Source organism: Manis javanica, chromosome 5 (genome assembly GCF_040802235.1).
Source record: "Manis javanica isolate MJ-LG chromosome 5, MJ_LKY, whole genome shotgun sequence".
NCBI lineage: Eukaryota > Metazoa > Chordata > Mammalia > Pholidota > Manidae > Manis > Manis javanica.
Window position 1 is genome coordinate 117,688,871 of NC_133160.1, and position 9,070 is coordinate 117,697,940.

At 35.5% G+C, this 9,070-nt stretch overlaps 1 long non-coding RNA gene across 3 annotated transcripts; it reads right to left on the bottom strand.

Annotated features, from left to right (window-relative positions):
• Nucleotides 1-284: 284 nt before the first annotated feature.
• LOC108398618 (uncharacterized) lies at nucleotides 285-6,398 on the bottom strand. 3 transcript variants are annotated; one of them, XR_001853467.3, is made up of 6 exons: nucleotides 6,325-6,398; nucleotides 4,647-4,710; nucleotides 3,680-3,700; nucleotides 3,180-3,308; nucleotides 2,702-2,742; nucleotides 285-566 (listed from the first exon to the last, which is right to left on the bottom strand). It is a non-coding gene; the product is annotated as an uncharacterized lncRNA (long non-coding RNA). The 3 variants fall into 3 exon arrangements; XR_005062454.2 differs by having other exon boundaries at nucleotides 2,702-2,745; XR_001853466.3 differs by lacking the exon at nucleotides 2,702-2,742.
• Between the last annotated feature and the right edge of the window lie 2,672 nt (nucleotides 6,399-9,070).

A 9,070-nucleotide genomic window follows, 5' to 3' on the forward strand; every position in this document is an offset into this window, starting at 1 on the left:
AAAGAAGGGTTGTATCCTAGGGCTGTCAGATGAGAGACACTCTGCAGAGAGAACGAGGAGCACATAAGTTTCTGTTATTTTTAGCCACCATTTGAGACTTTGTTACAGCTGCCCGAAAAAAATGATACGATGGGGTAACCATATATGCTTGATAGATCAATTTATAACACGACAAGCGTTTTTTTTTTAATTTTTATAATGCAGTTAACACAGAGAACAAAGAAGAAGAAATCAAATAGTTCACAAAATACCAGTACTATTATTGTAACACTATTGGTTATTGATTTCAGGTGTGTTGTTCATGTAACACTAGTTGATTGGATTTTCTTTTTCATTTTTGAAAGGCTGGAAATTTCTGATGGGTCAAATTATCTGAAAATTCCAAGTAATGCAGAACATAATACCAATAATGCTGCACTCCTTTGAATTGTTTTGAAACATGATCTCAAAGTACTTTGGATGTGTTTATTATATGGAAGGCTAAAAAGATGTTAGTAGATTGGTTAAAGAATTTTCGAGTAGGGATTCATCAGGAGAAAGAGAGCAAGTAGGACTTCTCGCCAAGCCTGTGGATAAAGAGAAAACATTCTTTGTATTAAATATGAACTATAGATGAAACCCAGTTAATAACTATGCTGCTCTTTGCTGTGGCTGTTGAGTGATCTCTAGACAGATTCTTCAGTCACTGACCAAGTGTTCACAGCTGCTCCCATTTGTTACCATCTGCTTTGTGTTGACCAAGTATTTAGTCAGGCTTCTCTCGCCTCTGAACCCTGCTTGCCCCAAGCCTGAACAGGCACTAAAAATGGAATGTGCAGAAGCAGCTGAGCAGAGAGGACACTCTCTATAATAAGACCCTCCTGGTCATTTCCCCCTCCAGCTCAGATTTCACTTAACGTTTCTGCGAATCTTTGCTCAGTTCTCTTTACCCTTTTAAAGAAAAGCCTTTCCTGTTTCATGTTGAGAGGCATGCAGTTTTCTAATATTTGAGGTATCTCCCTTATGCAATGGTGTGTGTTCTGAAAAAAAGGCTTTCCTTTTCTAAATTTGAATACTTTTTAATTTGACATTTGAAAAAGATCCCTGACCAAAAACTGTGTGTTATTAGAACCATTCACAGAAAAACCTTTATGAAAATGATTCTAAAGTAGTTAGGCAATCAGACTCCACTTGCTGCTCTCTATACTACTCCTTTCTCAGTTGCAGCTCTTATTTTTTATCCTAAATTATTTTGACAGTTCCCAAAAGGACTGCTTTGTCATCTGTCTGCACTCCTGTCACTTTACCTGCCACTCTCCTGCTTGCATAAAACCTAAATAACCTATCCACTCACATCACTTCCTTACAAGGGATATTCTGCCTGACAATGGCTTGCTTTTACATCCATCTTTAAGACTTGCTAATAAGCCATCAAGGGCACCGACTCTGACTTAGTGGCATTTATATTTGCAGTAGCTACATCTCTGCAGGCTCTTGATGTGGCCAAGAAATATCCAAAGGCTCAATGAGTACAAAGTTCACTTGGGCCCTTATTTCCTATGACAGGAACACAAGGAACTTAATTTCCAGTTATTTTTTCTCAAGTTTTTCAAGAACTCCTTTATTTCCAGGTCTACATATCTCATAGCCTAATTATATACCAAGCATTTTCTTTCCCTGGTCACTCAGGGAGTTAAGAAATATGGAACATATGGAGCATATAGAAAATTTCATTGGATGAATTTCTTTGATCTTTCTTTCTCCACTTGGCACTTCTTACAAGAGGTTCAGTGGTTCAGTTCTGCATTTTAGCCTACTTGGCTTTTCAATTTGAATGCTCTTCTTTCAAATTTAACATTTCCAAATAATCTTTTTTTTTTCAAATTATCTTCTTAACATTCCCTACTCAAAACACACAAACATGTGCACAAAGCAAAATTCTCTGTCTAAAAAATAGAGAAACAGATAGGGAGGCAGCATTGTGGCATTGCTGAAAGGCTTATTACTTATCTCTTTTAGCTGTTAATCCAGTTCTGATAACCGGAGTACACTTCTTTTCTGTGAGGCTTTGCCCATTTGGTCTTTCATTCAATCCATCATCAATCTCTTGATTGCTTTTTCTTAAAGCCTCTTTCTTATAATTCTTTTAACCCTTTTATCACCAACTATTTCAGTGGCCTCACCCCTCCTCTGAGATCGAGCCTACACATTTCATCCTCATTAATGTCTCCTAAATAACATTTTTAATGTATCCTTATTTGATCAAGTATCTTCAACTGCTGCCCAACATGTTGGCAGGGGTGGGTGTGGGTTCAAGTTCAGAAACTCTTTACCCTTTCACTAATGGCAACAGGTAATTCAATTTGAATGAATTCTCTATGTCCTTTTGAAAATAAATGAAATCTTTAGGAACTATTTCAACTTGGAACTATAAGACAGTCTTCTTCTATCTCCAAAAATATTGTTATATTTTGTATCTAGATACTTAATCCTCATAAAATTTGGGAAATAAAGTTGTTTTAGATGACATTCACTTTCTAAAAGGAATTTGGGAATATTTCCTGATTTTTTTGGTTGGTGGCATATTAGAACAATGGTCCCCATCCTCACCACTCCTCAGAAACCCCAAGGGAAAGCTTTTGAAATTTCATATTCTCATGAATCATATGGGAAGCTTATTAAAATGTAGGTTCTGAAGCAATAGGTCTGGGGTTAGACTCACATGTGAAATTTGAGGCAGATTCCCAGATGGCCCTTGTGCAGCTTCTCCAAAGATTACATTTTGGAAGAAAATGTTAGAAATTATCCAGGTGCAGATTTAGTGCAGGGCAGTCTGCAGTCAGTTATATATGATTCTCATCAAGGGCTTTTATGAACTATGTCTTTTATGGTCTTATGAATTCTATACAGTGTTAAGTATGATAATAATACCTTTTTTGTCCATGAAAAACTGGAAGTTCAGAAAAGTTTAGGCAGAATTCAAGGTCATGAAATAGTAGGTTGGACCAGGATACAAAAACAGAAACAAAAGCCCAAAAACCCAGAGACATTAGATGACTAAGTACATTTGAGGAGAGCTCTCTCTGGTACGTTTTTTCCATGGGGCTATTTTTCTTTTGAGAGCTTGCTTTTGTTTATTTTTGTTTATCTGTCACCATTGATACCTCTGTGGAATATAAATGTCACTAGACCTGGCTTACCTCTGTCATCATGTCCTGTGGTTACTAATTACTGAAGAAAGGAAATCGAAACCCAGAGGATGGTTGGTTGTCACTATATGTTGCGAATGATGAATATTGTGACCCTGGCGGATTGGGGAAGTAGTTAACCTATTGCACAACAACAGGAAAGAGAAAATTGCAGAGAAATGAGACAAGGGCACAGCAAATACATCATAATAATTCCATTTAAAATTAGGATATAGAAGTTTGTAGGATTTCATATGTTCTCTCCATGATTGTTTTTCCAAACCTTTTGCTTTAGCCATTCATCACAGAGATGCCTCAGAGATAAGAATAGATTTTTCTTTTAGAATAAATATTCAAAGAAAATACATTTCCACTAATTCTCATCATGAGAATGCTTACACAGTCATACTCTATTAACAAAGATGAATCTATTCAAATAAGGAATGGATTATGGATTAACATTATAATTCATGTTTAATTGTCAAGTTTTCAAATGAATGAAAGTGCCTTACCCCGTCAAATGCATCAGCACTCTTGAAAAAAAAGAAAAGAAGAGAATGATGAGCATCTTAATTTTGTAAGTCCAGGTTGAATTTAAAAGTGCACTTAGAATTCACAATTATGTCTAAACTAAATGGAGGCAAAATCTTAGGTAACTGATACACTAAACAAGTGTTATTTGTTTAATAACACCTTTAAAATGACTAAAAGGTAGAGTACTGCTCAAACTAAATTGCTACATTGAACTATCAGTTTGCACTGGTCCAAATTTCTTTTTTGTGTGTAAGGGGAGAAAATCTATCATGGTAGAAAGTGAAATGAAAAGCTAGCCTTTGAATGTACTGAACAGAAATGATTTCATTTTGATATATTTTAAATAGTTTAAGGCTACATAGTTTCAAATATTTATTGTGCTGATGTGATAAACTGTAATGCTATAACCAATTTGTTTTTAAAACTCCCACTAGAACTTGTTGTAGTTGATGATTATTTTTATTTAACTATTTCCCAGTATCTAGCCACAAACAATGCCAAAGTAAAAGGAGCCATATGTTTAATACAAGAAGAAACAAAGAGGGGGGAGAAGAATGAGCCAGAAAGAGCTTCAGAGAAATCCAGTTTTACCTGGGACGCACAGTAGAAAATGACATATAAGCAGGGAGTTCCTGACATTTAGTAGGTGTAGAGCTTTTAATATTTCAGTGTCTTTTATTACCCTCTTGGCCCCACATCTTTACAGTGCTTATCTGAAAATTGCCCAGCACATGAAGCTAATTAGACTTGAGTGTCTGTGTGTGCACTCAGATTCATTCTAAGACCTTAATGACATTATGCAAGTGAGTTCAAGGAAAATGCCCATCTAAAAATCATTAAAATTTATAAAGCCATATTCAGGTCAATGCATATATAAGCCACAAGAAATAGAATCTTTGGGCAATTACTGAGAACATGTTCTTCAATATTTCCTGTTATACTTACAGCCATGATAACCATGAGAGCCATGATGAAGGCAAAGATAAAGATCTTCATATCTGGCAGTGTCCTGTGAAGGCATGTGTGAAAAATTAGTAGCACACTCACTCCTACATTTACCAACCAGCTACTGATCACAGCTCCGGAACCTTGTGAAACATACTAGAAGTACAAAGACCATCAAAACACATTTCCTGACATCATGAAACTGAGAGACTAGTAGGGGACATTGATAAGTAAAGAATGTTAGGATAATGATGAGGGCAGAATTGAAAGAAATGTTGAGAAAGTAGAATGACAAACTGTAGACACTGGTTTTATAATCGAGTTATTGAAAATGAGCCAGGTTTGTGGCTTGAGAATTATGTATATGGTGTAACCCTGGTATGAGAAAATCAATGACAGGGAGTAGAGAAAATTCTAATTGAAAAGGAATTTCAGGAAAATTATTTGTAGATCCTTTGAGAAAGTGAATTGGTAAAGATGATTTAATCTTCCAAATAATCTTAATACAAGTGACCTAATCTTGGATTCCTTAATGTTTTTATAATTCTGTATATGCAAGTGAGCCTATTCTGTGGCTATTGGAGGAGAATCAGGCAGATTTTTTATTTCTGAATGATAATCATCTAAATATAAAGATTTTGCAAAGTATACAGTAAAAATTGGGTAAAGACTTCTTTTCCTCATCTTTCTGAAGCATCAGTTTGGTAGAATATTACAGTATAACTTTTATCTAGGGATAGAATAAACTATTCTGTTAAAGGATTAAGTCTCTAACACAGGAAGCAGAACTTGGGAATGGTGATACTTCCCTTGCTCTTTATGTGTTAAAGTTGTCTCATTCATTTATACTTTGTACTGAGGTAGGAGACAAACTGTGAACATTGTATACTGACTCGTGAGTTTTTCTGTTATTTAAAAGTCAGACCAAATGGTAAGTCACATTATGACAAAAAGGATATAACTGAAAGGGTTGCTTATAACTGAAATTTCATTGAAAATAGAGGGCTGAGGGAAATTCACAGAAAATGGTCTTTTACAAAGATAAATAGATCCACATACATATAGATACAGATAGATAATTTAATGGCTTTGAAAAAATATTTCCCAAAGGACCCAATGAAATAGTTGAAAGAGGAAAAACCATTTTTCATCAAAATTACAAATGAAATGAAAATGTTTCAAAGAAAATGAATTATTAGCATAGTCTGTTACACACAATTATGCACAAAAACAACTTAATGAATGAGACACCAAAGAGGTAATAGAAGATGAATTAGTGAAGGGAATTAAGTAATTTTGAAAATGGTTACTCAAATCTTCAAGAGTACACAAAATTTACCAGAAGACAATTTATGTGACTCAAGAAATCATTTTCTTATAAAATTTGTTTCATCTTGAAATTAGTGACCAAAAAATATTATTAACAAAGTGGACATCATATATTAGGAGGTAAAAAGGCATGTAGGATGTCCCACCAACAGAGAAGACAGAGCACATGCCCATTTGCTATATCATTTGTTTTGTGCTATGATTGCAGTCAACTAAGAGGCACCAAGATAATGACATATAGTTATTGATTCTTTATCAATAAATAATATACATTTTATATATTCAACTAATTTTCACAAACTTAAGATTAGACTAGGACAACATATTAGTTTGTATGCCGATATATTACCTTTTACCCAAGATGAGACTCAAGAGTCAGAGGGGCTGAAATTCTGAAGCTTAAGCGATGATGTGTGCTTCTAGAGCCCCGTTGTATTTATACAAACTGAAATCCTCCAGTTGTTTTTCTAAATGTGAAGTATGAGATCATATTATGGAACTGAAAATAATGCCCATATCTGTCCCCACAGACACTAAGAGCAAACTTCACAGGGTGACTTTACAATCTGTTTCCTGTGAGGCAGAGTCACCAGGAAACAAATGGAGCCATCAAATGTTACTGCCAGTGTTAGTCTAGGCAGATGTGAATGAGACAAAGGGAAATGTATGCTGGAGTAAACCAAACATAGAAATAAATTGAAAGGGTAAAAATGTTTCTGTAGGACACTGTCCACCCTGTTTCAACAAGTACATGTCCAACAGGGAACAACTCAAAGCCAAAAATGATACCATCTTACCAAAATTTTCCTGTGTTCGTCTAATAAATGGTAAGAAATGGCATAATAAAATTGGAGTCATCATTGACGTCAAAGATGTCCTACAGATTTTAAATGGTACTCTGATTCCATTGACTTTAGAATATTTGAAGTTTGAAGAATATTAAAATATTCGGGAAACCCAGTAATCCTGTGTTTTATATGATAAATCAATTGTCCTGATTTTTAATGTCAAATAACCATAGAAGCTCAGTACTTTGTATTTTGCATAAAACTGGGTGCCTATGTTTTGGAATTTAATATATTTCCTTCGAGTCTTTAAGGGCTTTATTTCTTAATAGATGCTTTCTTTTGAACTTACTAACTAGAAAGAAGGAAGAGTTAGTCTTCACTAAGTTCCTAGGTAAATTGGATACTAATTCACACCTTTGTTAGTGGTTAGATAATTCAATATAGCAATTTATGAATATCAGAAATTCATTGTTAAATTTGGGTAACTTTTATGTGGTACTTCACTGTTTCCCAAAGTGTGGTACATTGGACCCTGAGAAACAGCATCACCTGAGAGCCTGTTGGAAATGGAAATTCATAGGCCCTCTTACCAGACATGTTGAATCAGAATCTTTAAGGTGCAGTATGAATTCCATTCTAATGATATACTTAGTTGATTATTTGTATGCTAAAGAGTTTGAAAAACCTTATAACTCATAAATGTATTATTAGTTTATAGAAGATTCTATAAATATAACTTAAGGTTTAATTTAGTGTTAGGTGAAACTTATGTAATTTATCGAACAAGTCCACTGATACTATTTTATTCTCTGTTAATATACAAAACATAAATATTTTATAAAGACCAAAAACAGTTAAAGCGAAGTCCAATTTCTATCATACTTATTCTTTTTTCTTTGATTTCTAAGCCTTGTAGATATATAGTCAATCTCAAATGTAAAACAAATCCATCTAGTATATTCTTGATGGAAAAAATAGATATGTAGGGCATAATAAGCACTGAAGGAAGTCTGACTTTAAAAAGTATGCCCTGCTCATTCCATTGTGGAAAATCAAATGATTTCCCTCCTTCTTCTTCTCTTTCCCTCCCTTCCTCACTACTTCATCCCCTCTTTCTTCCTCAATTATTTCTTCATTGATTCATTTAAGCAAAGTGCTGGGCATTATTCCAGCAGACCTGGGACAGGCAGGCTAGTGAACAGGTGAACTAATGCTCCAAAGCTGCTCCCCAACTTCAGCAGCAACCAAAACAAACTGCCAGCTAATAAGACTCGATAGATGCTAGTACACACATTTCAAACCTATAGCTATGCTGAACTACTCATAGTTCGGGTGGGACACCAACATGGAGGCCTTATTGCACCCACCATTTTCTGCTTCACCATAAAGGAAGTGTGGGGATTGCGTGTGACAGTGGGAATCATGAATAGTGGGCTCTGGTCGAGGTTAGCCTTCCTGTGGCAGCTGTGGGTTTATCCTCCTGGAACAGTATGTCATTTTAGAATATCGATGGACCAGAACACGTCCTGATACTTTATAATTAAGACAGATATCTCTTCCTCTGTAACCAACCCCCATACTGTTTCAAAATGTCAGGTCTTTCACTTACAAGGGAAGAATCAATGAAGAGCTATTGCTATATCACAAGAGTGACATTAAATTGATGGCATGAGGACGTACCTGTGACAGGTATTTATGGTGATATTTATGCTGGATTTTCTTTCTCCTCTTCCTTCTCCTCCTATTCTCTTTCCCCGTCCTCCTCCTCCTCTTCCTTCTCCCTCATTTCTCCTAAGATGAAATCGTGGTCTACAGTCTATGCCAAGAATCCACAATGTTTATTTATTTAAGAAAAATCGATTTGTGTTATATTCTTCTGAATTACTGAAATGAAAAACACTGCAATTGACAAATATATAACAACATATGACTACCTCATAGATAATGTAAAACCTCCTATGCTTTGGGATCACAAAGTGACTGTCTCCTATTCCTGCCCTAAAGGGCCATCTTGCCTGAGTGCTTCATCCACAGGCCAGTTCACTATGAATTAAGTGAGACCTATGAATGACAATGGAACTCTCTTGAGGAAAAAGGGTTTATAACTGGTTTTATTCTCATAATTTTAGGTGGAGCACTAGAATCATATCTGCATCCAACAGTCTGCAGGTCTGTAATCCACCTCCATCTCTACCTCCACCCAGAGCTCTTTATATAGTGACTCAGTCAGTAATAGTTCATTGCCTCTGGGTATGGAAGCAATAGCCTAGCAGTGGGCCAGTTACAGCCTCAAGCAGTTTAGGGTCA